The sequence below is a fragment of the Oncorhynchus tshawytscha genome, unplaced genomic scaffold (assembly GCF_018296145.1).
Source record: "Oncorhynchus tshawytscha isolate Ot180627B unplaced genomic scaffold, Otsh_v2.0 Un_scaffold_8679_pilon_pilon, whole genome shotgun sequence".
NCBI classification, from domain to species: Eukaryota; Metazoa; Chordata; class Actinopteri; order Salmoniformes; family Salmonidae; genus Oncorhynchus; species Oncorhynchus tshawytscha.
The window spans coordinates 171,631-193,438 of NW_024609766.1; the positions used below are offsets into that span (position 1 = coordinate 171,631).

Genomic DNA, 21,808 nt, shown 5'->3' on the forward strand with positions numbered 1-21,808 from the left:
GTAGCCTGACTGCCATTAGGTACCGAGATGAGATCCTCAGACCCCTTGGTGCGGTTGGCCTTGGGTTCCTCCTAATGCAAGACAATGCTAGACCTCATGTGGCTGGACTGTGTCAGCAGTTCCTGCAAGAGGAAGGCATTGATGCTATGGACTGGCCCGCCCGTTCCCCAGACCTGAATCCAATTGAGCACATCTGGGACATCATGTCTCGCTCCATCCACCAACGCCGCGTTGCACCACAGACTGTCCAGGAGTTAGCGAATGCTTTAGTCCAGGTCTGGGAGGAGATCCCTCAGGAGACCATCCGCCACCTCATCAGGAGCATGCCCAGGTCCTACAGGTATGTGGAGGCCACACACACTACTGAGCCTCATTTTGACTTGTTTTAAGGACATTACATCAAAGTTGGATCAACCTGTAGTGTGGTTTTCCACTTTAATTTTGAGTGTGACTCCAAATCCAGACCTCCATGGGTTGATAAATTTGATTTCCATTGATAATTTTTGTGTGATTTTGTTGTCAGCACATTCAACTATGTAAAGAAAAAAGTACTTAATAAAAATATTTCATTCACTGTGAATTAAAAATCCTACAATGTGATTTTCTAGATTTTTTTTCTAATTTTGTCTGTCATAGTTGAAGTGTACCTATGATGAAAATTACAGGCCTCTCTCATCTTTTTAAGTGGGAGAACATGCACAATTGGTGGCTGACTAAATACTTTTTTTACCCCACTGTATAACAGTATATAACAGTATATATAACAGTATTCCTCTACAGTATATATAACAGTATTCCTCTACAGTATATATAACAGTATTCCTCTACAGTATATAACGGGGTAGCCCCCGCTCTGTGCTCTGCCGGCAGACTGGGGGCTACCCCGGCAGGGCGCAGACTGTGGGCTACCCTGGCAGAGCGCAGACTGGGGGCTAGCGCAGACCCGGCAGAGAGCAGACTGGGGGCTACCCCGGCAGACTGGGGGCTACCCCGGCAGAGCGCAGACTGGGGGCCGGCAGAGCGCAGACTGTGGGCTACCCCGGGCAGAGCGCAGCGCAGACTGGGGGCTACCCCGGGCAGAGCGCAGACTGGGGGGCTACCCGGGCAGAGCGCAGACTGGGGGCTACCCCGGGCAGAGCGCAGACTGGGGGCTACCCGGGCAGAGCGCAGACTGGGGGCTACCCCGGGCAGAGCGCAGACTGGGGGGGGCTACCCGGGCAGAGCGCAGACTGGGGGCTACCCTGGGGGCAGAGCGCAGACAGAGCGCAGGGGGCTACCCCGGCAGAGAGCAGGCTGTGGGCTACCCCGGCAGGCTGTGGGCTACCCCGGCAGAGAGCAGACTGTGGGCTACCCCGGCAGAGAGCAGACTGTGAGCTACCCCGGCAGAGAGCAGACTGTGGGCTACCCCGGCAGAGCGCAGACTGTGGGCTACCCCGGCAGAGCGCAGACTGTGGGCTACCCCGGCAGAGAGCAGACTGTGGGCTACCCCCCCGGCAGAGCGCAGACTGGGGGCTACCCCGGGCAGAGCGCAGACTGGGGGCTACCCCGGGCAGAGCGCAGACTGGGGGCTACCCCGGCAGAGAGCAGGCTGTGGGCTACCCCGGCAGAGCGCAGACTGTGGGCTACCCCGGCAGAGCGCAGACTGTGGGCTACCCCGGCAGAGAGCAGACTGTGGGCTACCCCGGCAGAGCGCAGACTGTGGGCTACCCCGGCAGAGCGCAGACTGGGGGCTACCCCGGCAGAGCGCAGACTGGGGGCTACCCCGGGCAGAGCGCAGACTGGGGGCTACCCCGGGCAGAGCGCAGACTGGGGGCTACCCCGGGCAGAGCGCAGACTGGGGGCTACCCCGGGCAGAGCGCAGACTGGGGGCTACCCCGGGCAGAGCGCAGACTGGGGGCTACCCCCCCGGGCAGAGCGCAGACTGGGGGCTACCCCGGCAGGCTGTGGGCTAGCGCAGACCCCGGCAGAGAGCAGATTGTGGGCTACCCCGGCAGAGAGCAGACTGTGGGCTACCCCGGCAGAGAGCAGACTGTGGGCTACCCCGGCAGAGAGCAGACTGTGGGCTACCCCGGCAGAGAGCAGACTGTGGGCTACCCCGGCAGAGAGCAGACTGTGGGCTACCCCGGCAGAGCGCAGACTGTGGGCTACCCCGGCAGAGAGCAGACTGTGGGCTACCCCGGCAGAGCGCAGACTGTGGGCTACCCCGGCAGAGAGCAGACTGTGGGCTACCCCGGCAGAGCGCAGACTGGGGGCTAGCGCAGACCCCGGGCAGAGCGCAGACTGGGGGCTACCCCGGCAGAGAGCAGGCTGTGGGCTACCCCGGCAGAGCGCAGACTGTGGGCTACCCCCGGCAGAGCGCAGACTGTGGGCTACCCCGGCAGAGAGCAGACTGTGGGCTACCCCGGCAGAGCGCAGACTGTGGGCTACCCCGGCAGAGCGCAGACTGGGGGCTACCCCGGCAGAGCGCAGACTGGGGGCTACCCCAGGGCAGAGCGCAGACTGGGGGCTACCCCGGGCAGAGCGCAGACTGGGGGCTACCCCGGGCAGAGCGCAGACTGGGGGCTACCCCGGGCAGACTGTGGGTTACCCCCGGCAGAGAGCAGAATGGGGGCTACCAGAGATGAGGCTACCCCGGCAGAGAGCAGGGACTGGGGCTACCCCCGGGCAGAGCGCAGACTGGGGGCTACCCCGGGCAGAGCGCAGACTGGGGGGGCTACCCCGGCAGGCTGTGGGCTACCCCGGCAGAGAGCAGATTGTGGGCTACCCCGGCAGAGAGCAGATTGTGGGCTACCCCGGCAGAGAGCAGACTGTGGGCTACCCCGGCAGAGAGCAGACTGTGGGCTACCCCGGCAGAGAGCAGACTGTGGGCTACCCCGGCAGAGAGCAGACTGTGGGCTACCCCGGCAGAGAGCAGAATGGGGGCTACCCCGGCAGAGAGCAGAATGGGGGCTACCCCGGCAGAGAGCAGAATGGGGGCTACCCCGGCAGAGAGCAGAATGGGGGCTACCCCGGCAGAGAGCAGAATGGGGCTACCCCGGCAGAGAGCAGAATGGGGGCTACCCCGGCAGAGAGCAGAATGGGGGCTACCCCGGCAGAGAGCAGAATGGGGGCTACCCCTGCAGAGAGCAGAATGGGGGCTACCCCGGCAGAGAGCAGAATGGGGGCTACCCCGGCAGAGAGCAGAATGGGGGCTACCCCGGCAGAGAGCAGAATGGGGGCTACCCCGGCAGAGAGCAGAATGGGGGCTAACCCGGCAGAGAGCAGAATGGGGGCTACCCCAGCAGAGAGCAGAATGCAGGGGCTACCCCAGCAGACCTCGCTAGACTATAATTATCACAACATGATTATGTTTGTCCTGTTTACAGAAGAGCTCAGAACACCTAAGTTTGTTAATATAGTATTTGTAATGCTTGATGCTCATATTCCATATTTTTGGGTGGGTTTTTATTTATTTATTTATTTGATTTGGATTAGACAGTGAAGAGGAGGCAGGAATGGTAGGAGATTTTGTGAGTCAGAAGGGCATGAGTCAGCTGTGAACCTGTGCTGACTCTAGTAGTCTAGACTGGACATGTGATCCAAGGTCCACCACACTAACTGTTGGACCACACAGAACACAGGGCTCCATACTGTACATTATGGATGTAACTTTCTCTCGCAGAACGGGACCAGAAAGGAATCAGAAAGGAAGTAGAAAGGGAACAGAAAGGAAACAGAAAGGAAGTAGAAAGGAAACAGAAAGGAAGTAGAAAGGGAACAGAAAGGAAACAGAAAGGAAGTAGAAAGGGAACAGAAAGGAAGTAGAAAGGAAACAGAAAGGAAACAGAAAGGAAACAGAAAGGGAACATAAAGGAAACAGAAAGGAAGTAGAAAGGAAACAAAGGAAACAGAAAGGAAGTAGAAAGGAAACAGAAAGGAAACAGAAAGGGAACAGAAAGGACACAGAAAGGAAACAGAAAGGGAACAGAAAGGGAACAGAAGGACACAGAAAGGGAACAGAAAGGGACAGAGAGGGAACAGAAAGGTAACAGAAAGGAAAATAAGTGAATGTAGAATGCAGGGAGAGCACTCCTGAGATGTTATATTTTATTTAACATTGCCCCATTAAGTCAGAAGTAGCAGTGTTGTAGATCATAATAACCACCTCATAAATCATGTAGAGACAGTCCTGTTGGAATTAATAGAGAGAATCAGCCCTATTGGAAACAAGAGAGAATCAGAGAAGATTACAATTTGGGAGACCTTGGATGTTTGTGTAGGGTGGCCTCTTGACAAGATCGTGAAATAGTGAGTTGGTTTAACAACAAATAGAAGTGATTCCTCAGTGGAGAGGAGAGGAGAGGAGGGAGGGACAGTTTCACACAGTATTACATCTATTACACTACTTCTTTATTTTGGGAAGCACTCAAATGGCACCCTATTCCCTACATTCCTATAGGGCTCTGGTCAAAAGTAGTGCACTATCTCTGGTCAAAAGTAGTGCACTATTTAGGAAATAGGGTGTCATTTGGGACAGTAACTTGTTGTCTCTGAGGGTATACTTTGGTGTGCTACAGTATGATAAAGGACTATCATATTCCCCTCCTAGTATTCACCCCTCTCATCTGTCAACACTACTCTGATGTTGGACAGGATTCCTCCTCTCATCTGTCAACACTATGTTGTTGGACAGGATTCCTCCTCTCATCAGTCAACACTAGACTGTTGTTGGACAGGATTCCTCCTCTCATCAGTCAACACTACTCTGATGTTGGACAGGATTCCTCCTCTCATCAGTCAACACTACTCTGATGTTGGACAGGATTCCTCCTCTCATCAGTCAACACTACTCTGTTGTTGGACAGGATTCCTCCTCTCATCAGTCAACACTAGACTGTTGTTGGACAGGATTCCTCCTCTCATCAGTCAACACTAGACTGTTGTTGGACAGGATTCCTCCTCTCATCAGTCAACACTAGACTGTTGTTGGACAGGATTCCTCCTCTCATCAGTCAACACTACTCTAATGTTGGACAGGATTCCTCCTCTCATCAGTCAACACTACTCTGATGTTGGACAGGATTCCTCCTCTCATCAGTCAGCACTATGATGTTGGACAGGATTCCTCCTCTCATCAGTCAACACTACTCTGATGTTGGACAGGATTCCTCCTCTCATCAGTCAACACTACTCTGATGTTGGACAGGATTCCTCCTCTCATCAGTCAGCACTATGATGTTGGACAGGATTCCTCCTCTCATCAGTCAACACTACTCTGATGTTGGACAGGATTCCTCCTCTCATCAGTCAACACTACTCTGTTGTTGGACATGATTACCTCTGTCACCTGTCTGCATCAGTCATCTGTCAACACTACTGTGTTGTTGGACATGATTACCTCTGTCATCTGTCAACACTACTGTGTTGTTGGACAGGATTACCCCTGTCATCTGTCTTCAACAGTCATCTGTCAACACTACTGTGTTGTTGGACAGGATTACCCCTGTCATCTGTCAACACTACTGTGTTGTTGGACAGGATTACCCCATTACCACTAGTATAATTTATTCAACGACACATTCAATCAGTTAAAACCCTATTTTAATAGGTATTGAATTAGTTTTTTAATTAAGTAGAATGCCCTGCATACTATCTCAGTTAATTCACTGCATCATTAAGGTGTCCAGTTTAGCTTATTTTTTAACCTAAGTAATTGTAGTGTGCGCAGTACTCTATATATTTTGGTCTAATTCCCTGAGATCTGGATCTTCTCTGGAAAATCATTATTTTAGTATTTTTGGGGTTTACTGCCAGGGCCCAGGTCTGGTCGTACTGCTCTAGCAGGTCCAGGCTCTGCTGTAGGCCATGTGCTGTGGGTATTTACTGCCAGGGCCCAGGTCTGGCAGTACTGCTGTAGGCCATGTGTTGTGGGTGTTTACTGCCAGGGCCCAAGTCTGGCAGTACTGATCTAGCAGGTCCAGGCTCTGCTGTAGGCCATGTACTGTGGGGGTTTACTGCCAGGGCCCAGGTCTGGCAGTACTGCTCTAGCAGGTCCAGGCTCTGCTGTAGGCCATGTGCTGTGGGTGACAGCAGGCATAGGTCATCTGCGAAGAGCAGGCATTTAACCTCTGAACTGTGGAGACTAACACCATGAGTTGAGGATTTTTCTAGAATAGTGGCCAATTCGTTGATGTAAATATTGAAGACTGCAGGGCTTTTGCAACCCTGGCGAAGGCTCCGCCCCCTGGTTAAAGAATGATGTTATTTTCTTGCCAGTTTTGATGCTGCACATATTGGCAGTAGACATTGATTTAATTATGTCATGTTTTACCCCCTACACCACTTTCAATAACTTTGTAGAACAGTCCTGTATGCCAAATAGAATCAAATGCTTTTTGGAAGTCGATAAAGCAAGAATACATTTTAGTATTATTTTGGTGGACATGTTAATCTATCAGGGTGTGTAGGGTGTAAATATGTTCAGTCATGTGATGTTTTGGTATTATTTTGGTGTAAATATGGTCAGTCGTGTGATGTTTTGGTATTATTTTGGTGTAAATATGGTCAGTCGTGTGATGTTTTGGTATTATTTTGGTGTAAATATGGTCAGTCGTGTGATGTTTTGGTATTATTTTGGTGTAAATATGGTCAGTCGTGTGATGTTTTGGTATTATTTTGGTGTAAATATGGTCAGTCGTGTGATGTTTTGGTATTATTTTGGTGTAAATATGGTCAGTCGTGTGATGTTTTGGTATTATTTTGGTGTAAATATGGTCAGTCGTGTGATGTTTTGGTATTATTTTGTTACTACTGCCCTGTTACTACTGCCCTGTTACTACTGCCCTGTTACAACTGCCCTGTTACTACTGCCCTGTTACTGCTGCCCTGTTACTACTGCCCTGTTACAACTGCCCTGTTACTACTGCCCTGTTACTACTGCCCTGTTACTGCTGACCTGTTACTACTGCCCTGTTACTGCTGCCCTGTTACTACTGCCCTGTTACTACTGCCCTGTTACTGCTGACCTGTTACTACTGCCCTGTTACTACTGCCCTGTTACTGCTGCCCTGTTACTGCTGCCCTGTTACTACTGCCCTGTTACTACTGCCCTGTTACTACTGACCTGTTACTGCTGCCCTGTCACTACTGACCTGTTACTGCTGCCCTGTTACTGCTGCCCTGTTACTGCTGCCCTGTTACTGCTGCCCTGTTACTACTGACCTGTTACTGCTGACCTGTTACTACTGCCCTGTTACTGCTGCCCTGTTACTGCTGCCCTGTTACTACTGCCCTGTTACTACTGCCCTATTACTGCTGATGAATAAAAATGATTTGTTACTCTGTTTCAGACACATAGAGAACTGGACAGGACTGCAGACTCTGAGAGACGTGGACATGGAGCTGTACACTGGACTACAGAGGCTGTAAGTGTTGATACAACAGGGCAGCGTCCCAAGTGGCACCCTATTCCCTATAAATTGCACTACTTTAGAGCCCTATGGCACCCGATTCCCTATATAGTGCACTACTTTAGACCAGAGCCCTATGCCACCCTATCCCCTATATAGTGCACTACTTTAGACCAGAGCCCGACGGCACCCTATTCCCTATATAGTGCACTACTTTAGACCAGGGCTCTATGGCACCCTATTCCCTATATAGTGCACTACTTTAGACCAGGGCCCTATGACACCCTATTCCCTATATAGTGCACTACTTTAGACCAGAACCCTACGGAGCCCTATCCCCTATATAGTGCACTACTTTAGACCAGTGCCCTATGCCAACCTATCCCCTATATAGTGCACTACTTTAGATCAGAGCCCTATGGCACCCTATTCCCTATATAGTGCACTACTTTAGACCAGAGCCCGACGGCACCCTATATAGTGCACTACTTTAGACCAGAGCCCTATGGCACCCTATCCCCTATATAATCCACTACTTTTGACTTTTGAAGTAGTGACCTATGTTTAGCAATACAGCCATAGGCAGCTGTCTAAAGAAAGGCTAAGTTATGGGAATATAGGCAGCTGTCTAAAGAAAGGCTAAGTTATGGGAATATAGACAGCTGTCTAAAGAAAGGCTAAGCTATGGGAATATAGACAGCTGTCTAAAGAAAGGCTAAGCTATGGGAATATAGGCAGCTGTCTAAAGAAAGGCTAAGCTATGGGAATATAGGCAGCTGTCTAAAGAAAGGCTAAGCTATGGGAATATAGGCAGCTGTCTAAAGAAAGGCTAAGCTATGGGAATATAGACAGCTGTCTAAAGAAAGGCTAAACTATGGGAATATAGACAGCTGTCTAAAGAAAGGCTAAACTATGGGAATATAGGCAGCTGTCTAAAGAAAGGCTAAGCTATGGGAATATAGACAGCTGTCTAAAGAAAGGCTAAACTATGGGAATATAGGCAGCTGTCTAAAGAAAGGCTAAACTATGGGAATATAGGCAGCTGTCTAAAGAAAGGCTAAGCTATGGGAATATAGGCAGCTGTCTAAAGAAAGGCTAAGCTATGGGAATATAGGCAGCTGTCTAAAGAAAGGCTAAGCTATGGGTATATAGGCAGCTGTCTAAAGAAAGGCTAAGCTATGGGAATATTTGCTGCAAACGTGGAACTAGACCCAGAGAGCTAGCCATGGGAATGTGTCCATTATGGGGACTGGTAGAGGGGGTGCTAGCCATGGGAATGTGTCCATTATGGGGACTGGTAGAGGGGGTGCTAGCCATGGGAATGTGTCCATTATGGGGACTGGTAGAGGGGGTGCTAGCCATGGGAATGTGTCCATTATGGGGACTGGTAGAGGGGGTGCTAGCCATGGGAATGTGTCCATTATGGGGACTGGTAGAGGGGTGCTAGCCATGGGAATGTGTCCATTATGGGGACTGGTAGAGGGGGTGCTAGCCATGGGAATGTGTCCATTATGGGGACTGGTAGAGCAGCATATGCTGTTTGCACTGTAACTCTTAGAAGAACGGTACAGAATCAATGTGGAGGCTATAAACAGGGCTACCGGTACTGAGTCAATGTGGAGGCTATATACAGGGGTACCGGTACAGAGTCAATGTGGAGGCTATAAACAGGGCTACCGGTACTGAGTCAATGTGGAGGCTATATACAGGGGTACCGGTACAGAGTCAATGTAGAGGCTATATACAGGGGGTACCGGTACAGAGGCTATATGGAGGCTATATACAGGGGTACCGGTACCGGTACCGAGTCAATGTGGACACTATATAAAGGGGGTACCAGTACAGAGTCAATGTGGAGGCTATATACAGGGGTACCGGTACAGAGTCAATGTGGAGGCTATATACAGGGGTACCGGTACTGTGTCAATGTGGAGGCTATATACAGGGGGTACCGGTACAGAGTCAATGTGGAGGCTATATACAGGGGTACCAGTACAGAGTCAATGTGGAGGCTATATACAGGGGTACCGGTACAGAGTCAATGTGGAGGCTATGTACAGAGTCAATGTGGAGGCTATATACAGGGGTACCAGTACAGAGTCAATTGGAGGCTATTACAGGGGTACTACAGAGTCAATGTGGAGGCTATGTACAGGGGGTACTGAGTCAGTGTGTGGGGGTACAGGTTAGTCAAGGTAATTTGTACATGTAGGTAGGGGGAAGTGACTAGGCATAGATAATAAACAGTGAGTAGCAGCAGTGTACAAAACAATTGGAAAGGGGGTCAATGTAAATTGTCCAGTTGCCATTTGATGAATTGTTCAGCAGTGTTATGGCTTGGGGTAGAAGCTATTTGCTCTTTGCATAAATCCATGTAGATGACACACAGGCAACGGGACAGTCACCATTCACACCGCCATTGTCCATGACCAAGCTGATTATAATATGACCAAGCTGATTATAATATGACCAAGCTGATTAAAGACCAAGCTGATTAAAGACCAAGCTGATTATAATATGACCAAGCTGATTATAATATGACCAAGCTGATTATAATATGACCAAGCTGATTAAAGACCAAGCTGATTATAATATGACCATGCTGATTACAATATGACCAAGCTGATTAAAGACCAAGCTGATTATAATATGACCAAGCTGATTAAAGACCAAGCTGATTATAATATGACCAAGCTGATTAAAGACCAAGCTGATTAAAGACCAAGCTGATTATAATATGACCAAGCTGATTAAAGACCAAGCTGATTAAAGTCCAAGTTGATTATAATATGACCAAGCTGATTAAAGACCAAGCTGATTAAAGTCCAAGCTGATTATAATATGACCAAGCTGATTAAAGACCAAGGTGATTATAATATGACCAAGCTGATTAAAGACAGAGCTGATTATAATATGACCAAGCTGATTAAAGTCCAAGCTGATTAAAGTCCAAGCTGATTAAAGACCAAGCTGATTATAATATGACCAAGCTGATTATAATATGACCAAGCTGATTAAAACATGACCACGCTGATTATAACATGACCAAGCTGATTATAATAAGACCAAGCTGATTATAATATGACCACGCTGATTAAAGACCAAGCTGATTATAAAATGACCAAGCTGATTATAATATGACCAAGCTGATTATAATATGACCAAGCTGATTAAAGACCAAGCTGATTATAATATGACCAAGCTGATTATAATATGACCAAGCTGATTAAAGACCAAGCTGATTAAAGACCAAGCTGATTATAATATGACCAAGCTGATTATAATATGACCAAGCTGATTATAATAAGACCAAGCTGATTATAATATGACCACACTGATTAAAGACCAAGATGATTATAATATGACCAAGCTGATTAAAGTCCAAGCTGATTATAATATGACCAAGCTGATTAAAGACCAAGCTGATTATAATATGACCACGCTGATTAAAGACCAAGCTGATTATAAAATGACCAAGCTGATTATAATATGACCAAGCTGATTATAATATGACCAAGCTGATTAAAGACCAAGCTGATTATAATATGACCAAGCTGATTAAAGACCAAGCTGATTATAATATGACCAAGCTGATTATAATAAGACCAAGCTGATTATAATATGACCAAGCTGATTAAAGACCAAGCTGATTATAATAAGACCAAGCTGATTATAATATGACCAAGCTGATTATAATATGACCAAGCTGATTATAATATGACCAAGCTGATTAAAGACCAAGCTGATTATAATATGACCAAGCTGATTATAATAAGACCAAGCTGATTATAATATGACCAAGCTGATTATAATATGACCAAGCGGATTATAATATGACCAAGCTGATTATAATATGACCAAGCTGATTAAAGACCAAGCTGATTATAATATGACCAAGCTGATTATAATATGACCAAGATGATTAAAGACCAAGGTGATTATAATATGACCAAGCTGATTAAAGACCAAGCTGATTATAATATGACCAAGCTGATTATAATATGACCAAGCTGATTATAATATGACCAAGCTGATTATAATATGACCAAGCTGATTATAATATGACCAAGCTGATTATAATATGACCAAGCTGATTATAATATGACCAAGCGGATTATAATATGACCAAGCTGATTATAATATGACCAAGCGGATTATAATATGACCAAGCTGATTAAAGACCAAGGTGATTATAATATGACCAAGCTGATTATAATATGACCAAGATGATTAAAGACCAAGGTGATTATAATATGACCAAGCTGATTAAAGACCAAGCTGATTATAATATGACCAAGCGGATTATAATATGACCAAGCTGATTATAATATGACCAAGCGGATTATAATATGACCAAGCTGATTAAAGACCAAGGTGATTATAATATGACCAAGCTGATTATAATATGACCAAGATGATTAAAGACCAAGGTGATTATAATATGACCAAGCTGATTAAAGACCAAGCTGATTATAATATGACCAAGCTGATTATAATATGACCAAGCGGATTATAATATGACCAAGCGGATTATAATATGACCAAGCTGATTAAAGACCAAGCTGATTATAATATGACCAAGCTGATTATAATATGACCAAGCTGACTATAATATGACCAAGCTGATTATAATATGACCAAGCTGATTATAATATGACCAAGCTGATTATAATAAGACCAAGCTGATTATAATATGACCAAGCTGATTATAATAAGACCAAGCTGATTATAATATGACCAAGCTGATTATAATAAGACCAAGCTGATTATAATATGACCAAGCTGATTATAACATGACCAAGCTGATTATAATATGACCAAGCGGATTATAATATGACCAAGCGGATTATAATATGACCAAGCTGATTAAAGACCAAGCTGATTATAATATGACCAAGCTGATTATAATATGACCAAGCTGACTATAATATGACCAAGCTGATTATAATATGACCAAGCTGATTATAATATGACCAAGCTGATTATAATATGACCAAGCTGATTAAAGACCAAGGTGATTATAATATGACCAAGCTGATTATAATATGACCAAGCTGATTATAATATGACCAAGCTGATTATAATAAGACCAAGCTGATTATAATATGACCAAGATGATTAAAGACCAAGCTGATTATAATATGACCAAGCTGATTAAAGACCAAGCTGATTATAATATGACCAAGCTGATTATAATAAGACCAAGCTGATTATAATATGACCAAGCTGATTATAATAAGACCAAGCTGATTATAATATGACCAAGATGATTAAAGACCAAGCTGATTATAATATGACCAAGCTGATTAAAGACCAAGGTGATTATAATATGACCAAGCTGATTATAATAAGACCAAGCTGATTATAATATGACCAAGCTGATTATAATAAGACCAAGCTGATTATAATATGACCAAGATGATTAAAGACCAAGCTGATTATAATATGACCAAGCTGATTAAAGACCAAGCTGATTATAATATGACCAAGCTGATTATAATAAGACCAAGCTGATTATAATATGACCAAGCTGATTATAATAAGACCAAGCTGATTATAATATGACCAAGATGATTAAAGACCAAGCTGATTATAATATGACCAAGCTGATTAAAGACCAAGCTGATTATAATATGACCAAGCTGATTAAAGACCAAGCTGATTATAATATGACCAAGCTGATTAAAGACCAAGCTGATTATAATATGACCAAGCTGATTATAATATGACCAAGCTGATGATAACATGGGAGAACATTAGAAGACTCCTGCCTTCTGAAATCATTCAGTACCAACATGAATCACTTCTTCTACTGTCTGTTTGTTCACGTGTCTTTCAGAATCATTATAAACTGCAGTCTGCACTCTATCCAGGCCCGGGCTTTCTCCCAGAACCCTCATCTACGATACATGTGAGTCTATAAATATGACCTGAACTTTGACTTCAGACAGAACGTTCTGCTGAGCCATGGGGACAGGCTATAATATAGGGTTCAGGCTGAATGTCTGTCTCTGGGTTGGTAGAGAGGCTTTTATGACACCGTCCTACACAACCACTGGCTGTATGATGCATGACATCAGTTACTGTCTCTGTGTAACACGTGTCTCAGAGTGACCCCTATGTAACCTTGTGTCTCAGAGTGACCCCTATGTCACCTTGTCCCTCAGAGTGACCCCTATGTAACCTTGTCTCTCAGTGTGACCCCTATGTAACCTTGTCTCTCAGTGTGACCCCTATATAACCTTGTCTCTCAGTGTGACCCCTATGTAACCTTGTCTCTCAGTGTGGCCCCTATATAACCTTGTCTCTCAGTGTGACCCCTATGTAACCTTGTCTCTCAGTGTGACCCCTATATAACCTTGTCTCTCAGTGTGACCCCTATATAACCTTGTCTCTCAGTGTGACCCCTATGTAACCTTGTCCCTCAGAGTGACCCCTATATAACCTTGTCTCTCAGTGTGACCCCTATGTAACCTTGTCCCTCAGAGTGACCCCTATGTCACCTTGTCCCTCAGAGTGACCCCTATGTCACCTTGTGTCTCAGAGTGACCCCTATGTCACCTTGTGTCTCAGAGTGACCCCTATGTCACCTTGTGTCTCAGAGTGACCCCTATGTAACCTTGTCTCTCAGTGTGACCCCTATATAACCTTCTCTCAGTGTGACCCCTATGTAACCTTGTCCCTCAGTGACCCCTATATAACCTTGTCTCTCAGAGTGACCCCTATGTCACCTTGTGTCTCAGAGTGACCCCTATATAACCTTGTGTCTCAGAGTGACCCCTATGTCACCTTGTGTCTCAGAGTGACCCCTATATAACCTTGTGTCTCAGAGTGACCCCTATGTAACCTTGTCTCTCAGTGTGACCCCTATATAACCTTCTCTCAGTGTGACCCCTATGTAACCTTGTCCCTCAGAGTGACCCCTATATAACCTTGTCCCTCAGAGTGACCCCTATATAACCTTGTCTCTCAGAGTGACCCCTATATAACCTTGTCTCTCAGAGTGACCCCTATATAACCTTGTCTCTCAGTGTGACCCCTATGTCACCTTGTCTCTCAGTGTGACCCCTATATAACCTTGTCTCTCAGAGTGACCCCTATATAACCTTGTCTCTCAGAGTGACCCCTATGTCACCTTGTCTCTCAGAGTGACCCCTATGTAACCTTGTCTCTCAGAGTGACCCCTATGTAACCTTGTCCCTCAGAGTGACCCCTATGTAACCGTGTCTGAGAACATTAGATTTGTGTTAGCTCACTGAGCCTAATTCCCAAGCTTTATCTCAGCAGCTGACACAGTCTTGTGATGTGCATGACACCCAGACTGGAACAGTTGGTGTCAACAGCACAAACAGACTATTAGAAATACCTGACTGGTACATGCCCTTTGTAGAGATATGAGGATATGCTTTTGAGACAACTGACTCAACTATATATGAGACAACTGACTCAACTATATATGAGACTACTGACTCAACTATATATGAGACTACTGACTCAACTATATATGAGACTACGGACTCAACTATATATGAGACTACTGACTCAGATATATATGAGACAACTGACTCAACTATATATGAGACTACTGACTCAACTATATATGAGACTACTGACTCAACTATATATGAGACTACTGACTCAACTATATATGAGACTACGGACTCAACTATATATGAGACTACTGACTCAGATATATATGAGACAACTGACTCAACTATATATGAGACAACTGACTCAACTGTATATGATACAACTGACTCAACTATATAAGAGACAACTGACTCAACTATATAGGAGACAACTGACTCAATTATATATGAGACAACTGACTCAATTATCTGAGACAACGGACTCAACTATATATGAGACAACTGACACACCTATATATGAGACAACTGACTCAACTTCATATGAGACAACTGACTCAACTTCATATGAGACAACTGACTCAACTTCATATGAGACAACTGACTCAACTTCATATGAGACAACTGACTCAACTGTACATGAGACAATTAATTTGAAACAACTATATATGAGACAACTGACTCAACTTCATATGAGACAACTGACTCAACTATATATGAGACAACTGACTCAACTATATATGAGACAACTGACTCAACTATATATGAGACAACTGACTCAACTATATATGAGACAACTGACTCAACTATATATGAGACAACTGACTCAACTATATGTGAGACAACTGACTCAACTATATATGAGACAACGGACTCAGCTATATATGAGACAACTGACTCAACTTCATTTGAGACAACTGACTCAACTTCATTTGAGACAACTGACTCAACTTCATTTGAGACAACTGACTCAACTTCATTTGAGACAACTGACTCAACTTCATTTGAGACAACTGACTCAACTTCATTTGAGACAACTGACTCAACTTCATTTGAGACAACTGACTCAACTTCATTTGAGACAACTGACTCAACTTCATATGAGACAAACTATTGTTTTGGCAAGTCGGTTAGGACATCTACTTTGTGCATGACACAAGTAATTTGTCCAACAATTGTTTACAGACAGATTATTTCACTTATAATTCACTGTATCACAATTCCAGTGGGTCAGAAGTTTACATACACTAAGCTGACTGCCTTTAAACAGTTTGGAATATTCCAGAAAATGATGTCATGGCTTTAGAAGCTTCTGATAGGCTAATTGACATCATTTGAGTCAATTGGAGGTGTACCTGTGGATATATTTCAAGGCCTACCTTCAAACTCAGTGCCTCTTTGCTTGACATCATGGGAAAATCAAAAGAAATCAGCCAAGTCCTCAGAATGTTTTTTGTAGACCTCCACAAGTCTGGTTCATCCTTGGGAGCAATTTCCAAACACCTGAAGGTACCACGTTCATCTGTACAAACACCATGGGACCACGCAGCCATCATAACGCTCAGGAAGGAGACGCGTTCTGTCACCGAGAGAATAATGTACCTTGGTGCGAGAAGTGCAAATCAATCTTGGGACAACAAACAGCAAAAGCCCTTGTGAAGATGCTGGAGGAAACAGGTACAAAAGCATCTATATCCACAGCAAAACGAGGCCTATATTGACATAACCTGAAAGGCCGCTCAGCAAGGAAGAAGCCACTGCTCCAAAACCGCCATAAAAAAGCCAGACTTTGGTTTGCAACTGCACATGGGGACAAAGATCATACTGCACATGGGGACAAAGATCATACTGCACATGGGGACAAAGATCATACTGCACATGGGGACAAAGATCATACTGCACATGGGGACAAAGATCATACTGCACATGGGGACAAAGATCATACTGCACATGGTGACAAAGATCATACTGCACATGGGGACAAAGATCATACTGCACATGGTGACAAAGATCATACTGCACATGGGGACAGATCATACTGCACATGGGGACAAAGATCATACTGCACATGGGGACAAAGATCATACTGCACATGGGGACAAAGATCATACTTCTTGGAGAAATGTCCTCCGGCCTGATGAAACAAAAATATAACTATTTGGCCATAATGACCATCGTTATGTTTGGATGAAAAACCGGGATGCTTGCAAGCCGAAGAACACCTTCCCAACCATGAAGCACGGGATGGCAGCATCATGTTGTGGGGGTGCTCTGCTGCAGGAGGGACTGGTGTACTCCACAAAATAGGTGGCATCATGAGGATGGAAAATGATGTGGATATATTGAAGCCACATCTCAAGACATCAGTCAGGAAGTTGTAGCATGGTCGCAAATGGGTCTTCCTAATGGACAATGACCCCAAGCATACTTCTAAAGTTGTGGCAAAATGGCTTAAGGACAGCAAAGTCAAGATACTGGAGTAGCCATCACAAAGCCCTGACCTCAATCCTATAGAAAATTTGTGGGCAGAACTGAAAAAGCATGTGCGAGCAAGGAGCCCTACAAACCTAACTCAGTTACACCAGCTCTGTCAGGAGGAATGTGCCAAAATGCACCCAACTTATTGTGGGAAAGTTGTGGAAGGCTACCCGAAACGTTTAAACGACTTGCCAAAACTATAGTTTGTTAAAACTGAGTTTTAATGACTCCAACTTATGGCTTGGAGACAGAGAGAGTTGAGTCTGTTTGTTGGCAGCAGCCTCTCCATGTTAGTGATGGTTGTTTAACAGTCTGATGGCTTTGAGATAGAAGCTGTTTTTCAGTCTCTCGGTCCCAGCTTTGATGCACCTGTACTGACCTCGCCTTCTGGATGATAGCGGGGTGAACAGGCAGTGGCTCGGCTGGTTGTTGTCCTTGATGATCTTTATGGCCTTCCTGTGACATCGGGTGGTGTAGGTGTCCTGGAGGTTAGGGAGTTTGCCCCTGGTGATACGTTGTGCAGACCTCACTACCCTCTGGAGAGCCTTACGGTTGTGGGCGGAGCAGTTGCCGTACCAGGCGGTGATACAGCCCGCCAGGATGCTCTCGATTGTGCATCTGTAGAAGTTTGTGAGTGCTTTTGGTGACAAGCCGAATTTCTTCAGCCTCCTGAGGTTGAAGAGGCGCTGCTGCGCCTTCCTCACGATGCTGTCTGTGTGAGTGGACCAATTCAGTTTGTCTGTGATGTGTATGCCGAGGAACTTAAAACTTGCTACCCTCTCCACTACTGTTCCATCGATGTGGATAGGGGGGTGCTCCCTCTGCTGTTTCCTGAAGTCCACGATCATCTCCTTTGTTTTGTTGACGTTGAGTGTGAGGTTATTTTCCTGGCACCACACTCCGAGGGCCCTCACATCCTCCCTGTAGGCCGTCTCGTCGTTGTTGGTAATCAAGCCTACCACTGTAGTGTCGTCTGCAAAGTTGATGATTGAGTTGGAAGCGGCCACGCAGTCATGGGTGAACAGGGAGTACAGAAGAGGGCTGAGAACGCACCCTTGTGGGGCCCCCAGTGGGGTGCATTCTCAGCCCTCTCCTGTACTCATCATGAGGCTAATGGTGACGTTAAATGGGGGGCCCGAGTGGGGCAGCGGTCTAAGGCACTGCATTGTAGTGCTAGAGGCATCACTACAGACCCTGGTTCAGTGGTCTAAGGCACTGCATCTCAGTGCTAGAGGCGTCACTACAGACCCTGGTTCAGCGGTCTAAGGCACTGCATTGTAGTGCTAGAGGCGTCACTACAGACTCGGGTTCACACAATTGGCCCAGCATCGTCCGGGTTAGGGGAGGGTTTGACCGGGGTAGGCCGTCATTGTAAATAAGAATTTGTTCTTAACTGACTTGCCTAGTTAAATAAAGGTTAAATAATAAAACATAAAAAATTATTACAGAGTTTAATGGTTGTGAGGAGAAAACTGAGGATGGATCAACAGCATTGTTACTCCAGATTAGTAACCTAATTGACAGAGTGAAAAGAAGGAAGCCTGTACAGAATAAAAATATTCCACAACATGCATCCTGTTTACAACAAGGCACTAAAGTAAAACTGCAAAAAAATGTGGCAAAGCAATTAACTTCTTGTGTGAATATGAAGTGTTATGTTTGGGGCAAATCCAACACTTTACTGAGTACCGCTCTCCAGATGTTCCAGGATAGTGTTGGCTGCATCAGGTGGTGGTGGCTGCATCAGGTGGTGGTGGCTGCATCAGGTGGTGGTGGCTGCATCAGGTGGTGATGGCTGCATCAGGTGGTGGTGGCTGCATCAGGTGGTGATGGCTGCATCAGGTGTTGGCTGCATCAAGTGGTGATGGCTGCATCAGGTGGTGATGGCTGCATCAGGTGGTGGTAGATGCATCAGGTGGTGGTAACTGCATCAGGTGGTGGTGGCTGCATCAGGTGGTGGTGGCTGCATCAGGTGGTGATGGCTGCATCAGGTGGTGGTAGCTGCATCAGGTGGTGGTGGCTGCATCAGGTGGTGGTGGCTGCATCAGGTAGTGGTGGCTGCATCAGGTAGTGGTGGCTGCATCACGTGGTGGCTGCATCAGGTGGTGGTGGCTCTATCAGGTGGGGGCTGTATCAGGTGGTGGCTGCATCAGGTGGTGGCTGCGTCAGGTGGTGGTGGCTGCATCAGGTGGTGGTGGCTGCATCAGGTGGTGGCTGCATCAGGTGGTGGCTGCATCAGGTGGTGGTGGCTGCATCAGGTGGTGGTGGCTGCATCAGGTGGTGGTGGCTGCATCAGGTGGTGATGGCTGCATCAGGTGGTGGTAGCTGCATCAGGTGGTGGTGGCTGCATCAGGTGGTGGTGGCTGCATCAGGTAGTGGTGGCTGCATCAGGTAGTGGTGGCTGCATCACGTGGTGGCTGCATCAGGTGGTGGTGGCTCTATCAGGTGGGGGCTGTATCAGGTGGTGGCTGCATCAGGTGGTGGCTGCGTCAGGTGGTGGTGGCTGCATCAGGTGGTGGTGGCTGCATCAGGTGGTGGCTGCATCAGGTGGTGGCTGCATCAGGTGGTGGTGGCTGCATCAGGTGGTGGTAGCTGCATCAGGTGGTGGTAGCTGCATCAGGTGGTGGTGGCTGCATCAGGTGGTGGCTGCATCAGGTGGTGGCTGCATCAGGTGGTGACTGCATCAGGTGGTGGTGGTTGCATCAGGTGGTGGTAGCTGCATCAGGTGATGGCTGCATCAGGTGTTGGCTGCATCAGGTGGTGGTGGCTGCGTCAGGTGGTGGTGGCTGCGTCAGGTGGTGGTAGCTGCATCAGGTGGTGGCTGCATCAAGTGGTGGCTGCATCAGGTGGTGGTGGCTGCATCAGGTGGTGGTAGCTGCATCAGGTGACGGCTGCATCAGGTGGTGGCTGCATCAGGTGGTGGTGGCTGCATCAGGTGGTGGTGGCTGCATCAGGTGGTGGTGGCTGCATCAGGTGGTGGCTGCATCAGGTGGTGGCTGCATCAGGTGGTGGTGACTGCATCAGGTGGTGGTAGCTGCATCAGGTGATGGCTGCATCAGGTGTTGGCTGCATCAGGTGTTGTCTGCATCAGGTGGTGGTGGCTGCGTCAGGTGGTGGTAGCTGCATCTGGTGGTGGCTGCATCAGGTGGTGGCTGCATCAGGTGGTGGTGACTGCATCAGGTGGTGGTGGCTGCATCAGGTGGTGGCTGCATCAGGTGGTGGTGGCTGCATCAGGTGGTGGCTGCATCAGGTGGTGGTGACTGCATCAGGTGGTGGTGGCTGAATCAGGTGGTGGTGACTGCATCAGGTGGTGGCTGCATCAGGTGGTGGCTGCATCAGGGGGTGGTGGCTGCATCAGGGGTGGTGGCTGCATCAGGTGGTGGTGGCTGCATCAGGTGGTGGTGGCTGCATCAGGTGGTGGTAGCTGCATCAGGTGACGGCTGCATCAGGTGGCGGCTGCATCAGGTGATGGTGGTTGCGTCAGGTGGTGGTGGCTGCGTCAGGTGGTGGTGGCTGCATCAGGTGGTGGCTGCATCAGGTGGTGGCTGCATCAGGTGGTGGCTGAATCAGGTGGTGGTGACTGAATCAGGTGGTGGTGGCATCAGGTGGTGGCTGCATCAGGTGGTGGCTGCATCAGGTGGTGGCTGCATCAGGTGGTGGTAGCTGCATCAGGTGACGGCTGCATCAGGTGGCGGCTGCATTAGGTGACAGCTGCATCAGGTGGTGGCTGCATCAGGTCATGGTGGCTGCATCAGTTGGTGGCTGATTCAGGTGGTGGCTGAATCAGGTGGTGGCTGCATCAGGTGGTGGCTGCATCAGGTGGTGGTGGCTGAATCAGGTGGTGGTGGCATCAGGTGGTGGCTGCATCAGGTGGTGGCTGCATCAGGTGGTGGCTGCATCAGGTGGTGGTAGCTGCATCAGGTGACAGCTGCATCAGGTGGCGGCTGCATCAGGTGGTGGTAGCTGCATCAGGTGACGGCTGCATCAGGTGGTGGCTGCATCAGGTCATGGTGGCTGCATCAGGTGGTGGCTGCATCAGGTGGTGGCTCCATCAGGTGGTGGCTGCATCAGGTGGTGTCTGCATCAGGTGGTGGCTGAATCAGGTGGTGGCTGCATCAGGTGGTGGCTGCATCAGGTGGTGGTAGCTGCATCAGGTGACAGCTGCATCAGGTGGCGGCTGCATCAGGTGGTGGTAGCTGCATCAGGTGACGGCTGCATCAGGTGGTGGCTGCATCAGGTCATGGTGGCTGCATCAGGTGGTGGCTGCATCAGGTGGTGGCTCCATCAGGTGGTGGCTGCATCAGGTGGTGTCTGCATCAGGTGGTGGCTGAATCAGGTGGTGGCTGCATCAGGTGGTGGTGGCTGAATCAGGTGGTGGTGGCTGAATCAGGTGGTGGTGGCTGAATCAGGTGGTGGTGGCTGAATCAGGTGGTGGTGGCATCAGGTGGTGGCTGCATCAGGTGGTTGTAGCTGCATCAGGTGACAGCTGCATCAGGTGGCGGCTGCATCAGGTGGTGGTAGCTGCATCAGGTGACGGCTGCATCAGGTGGTGGCTGCATCAGGTGGTGGCTGCAT

General features: G+C 47.5%; 1 pseudogene; it reads left to right on the forward strand.

The window, feature by feature from the left end:
- The window catches only part of LOC121845793, a 169,329-nt pseudogene that overhangs the window by 25,683 nt on the left and 121,838 nt on the right, over window positions 1-21,808 (forward strand).